Source organism: Hordeum vulgare, chromosome 3H (genome assembly GCF_904849725.1).
Source record: "Hordeum vulgare subsp. vulgare chromosome 3H, MorexV3_pseudomolecules_assembly, whole genome shotgun sequence".
NCBI lineage: Eukaryota > Viridiplantae > Streptophyta > Magnoliopsida > Poales > Poaceae > Hordeum > Hordeum vulgare.
In genome coordinates this window covers 451,125,646-451,128,304 of record NC_058520.1, presented here as the reverse complement: position 1 = coordinate 451,128,304, position 2,659 = coordinate 451,125,646, and positions in this window count along the sequence as shown.

The window sequence follows — 2,659 nt, the reverse complement described above, 5'->3', positions numbered from 1 at the left end:
CGTGGCAACAGTCAGCTGAATGCTCAGCTCATCATTGAGTCCCTCCAAGAACTTTTCCTGCTTGGCCGCATCATCGGCCACATCTCTAGGTGCATAACGGGCGAGCATGCTGAATTCATCGACATACTGAGCCACAGAGCGATTTCCCTGGCGTAAGTTGCGAAACTCACGCTTCTTCAGACTCATTGCACCAGCTGAGACATGTGCGGTACGGAAGGCTTGCTTGAACTTCTCCCGAGTGACTCCAGCAATGGGATATGTGGTGGTGTAGTTCTCCCACCATGCAGTTGCACGGCCTTCAAGTTGATGCGCGGCAAAGCGCACCTTTTCAGCTTCAGTACAACCAGCAGTGATAAGTTCCCGCTCCATCTTGCGGAGCCAATCATCTGCCACAATGGGCTCAATGCTACTGGAGAAAGTCGGATGGTTCAACCTCAGGAAACGGGTGAGATTGTCGGCCTGGGGTGGATCATGGTTGTTGTTATTGTTTTGGTTCTGGATGATCAGCTGCATCAGGGTATTCTGCTGCTGAATCAACTGGGTGAGTTCCGGCGGAAATTTGGAAGTAGGGGCACGTCTCGGAGGCATCTGATGTCTGTAGAGGGGTGAGATTAGCATAGAACAATGGTCTAAGAGTAATTACACTACCAATATGGAATGCAACAAACAAGTATCACACCACACATTTTATTCAATACCATCACAAAGGTTCACACGGGGATACAAAATTCGATAACCTAAACATCGGCCTAAGCGTTTAACGATAAAATAAATTTGGTGGTCTAGTCTAAGTGTCCTCCTCAGAAAAGCATGGTGGTGGGTCCTTCGGTGGAGCTTTCTTCATAATCCTCGTCATTGCTGATCAAGGGGGCTACGTCACCTTCGGGATGAAGGTTCTCGCCCATGTCCAGTTCCTCCTCCAGGTATGCAACTCGAGTCTTCAGCTTCTCGATCCTCTCCAGAAAGTCCTTCACCTCCAGTTCGTGCTCATAGTGGGCTTCCCGGGCTGCTTCTTCAAGTTCGAGTTCGCGGAGCGACAGTTGCTTGATCTTCCTGGCGTCCTTGATCACACGTGCTCCAGAGTCCCGCTGTGCTTCTCCAAGGTCTGGGCATAGGACAGGAGAGCGTCCTTGGTCTTGCTTGAGATGATTTCTCCATCTTCTCTTCTCCGGGATACCGTGAATAGGTCCGGTGACATAGGGCAGCCTCTGTACACTTCCTTGATACGTCCGAGTGCACAATGGACCGCCATGTCCCTTCCGAGAATCCAGTTGGGTGCGATGAACTTGAAATCCACCGGCTCAGTGCGCGGCTCGAATGTCCTTCCGGGAACATGCACCTCGATCCTGTAGCGTGAATCCTCCGGGTAAGACGAAGTCGGCGTCCCTGTGATAGTCGGTAGAGCAATCCTCAAGTCCTTGGTGATCTGTATCAGCTCCTTTCCGAAAGGCATAGTGGCGTCGGGCTGGCAAAACTCCGTGAACTTCACGGGGCTGAAGGTGGCCATCTAAAACATTGGAAAATCGGAGAGAAGTCAGAAATGATCAGAAGAGGAAATAGAGGATTTATAGACATAAGAAAATAGTTTTCTTCCTAAGGCTTTTCCATTCCTAGAGGTTACGTCCTACGGTCAGCGTGTGCCCTGAATACCATTTCTGTAGCGACCCGACTCAAGACGAGTCAAGCCTCTGGTGTTTCCGTACCATCCCAAGATCATGCTGGTACACACTCAGTACATCAATGTATATATCAAGAGTTCAATCACACAGCTTTATTAATCGAAATCTCATAACGAGTACTTTATTACAATAATGGATTACAATAAAGTGACTGAAGGCCATGTCATGAGATATCTAACGAAGACTAGCGGAAGCATCACGTAGACGAGTCCATCCGACTCCAGGGCATGTCGCTGAGCGTAGATCGTAGACTCACTCCTGGTCGGAAAAGTACTCTGCAACATGATACATTGCAGCCGTGTAGGTCAGCATATGGAATATGCCGGCAAGTCATCAAGAGAGGGGTAAAAATAATAATCAACCATCTCTACATGCATATTTGGCAAGTGGGGCTATAAGTTTTGCATAAAGCCAATTTTATCCTCAACAAGAGGGGCTGGAAGCAAAATATTACTACATTGTTTGTTATTAACGAGATGGTTCCGCCAACCAATTCTCGTACCCGAATTGTTGTTAACACCCACATCATTATTAAGTTGTGTCGAGAGTTCAGGGGAATTTCAATGCCTTCGGCTCAAGTTGTCCATGACCGTGGACACGGCTAATCGATTAGGTTGGGCACTCTGAAGAGTTTTGCACACGTTCCCCACAAGATTTGATCGCCTCCGAGTATGTCCTCGCACTTCAGGGTGTTTAAAGACCGGATGATCAAAACATGGTCTTTCAACGGGTCCCTCTGAATCCCTGTCGGTGCCCATCCATTCCTACCGTTCTTCTACATCTGCTAGCACCGCCAGTCCAGAGTCGCCGCATTGTCCAACCAAGCCAGAGCCCATAATGACTTGTGGCTGTGCAGGTAAGCCTTGGGTCTTGGAGCCTTCGTCCGTCTCTTCGAGCCTGGGTGAAGCTTTCCACAAGATGTCATGGCCGTCTCCAGCATCCCGGGTCATCCACTGGTTTCTCCGGGGAGCCGATCAACC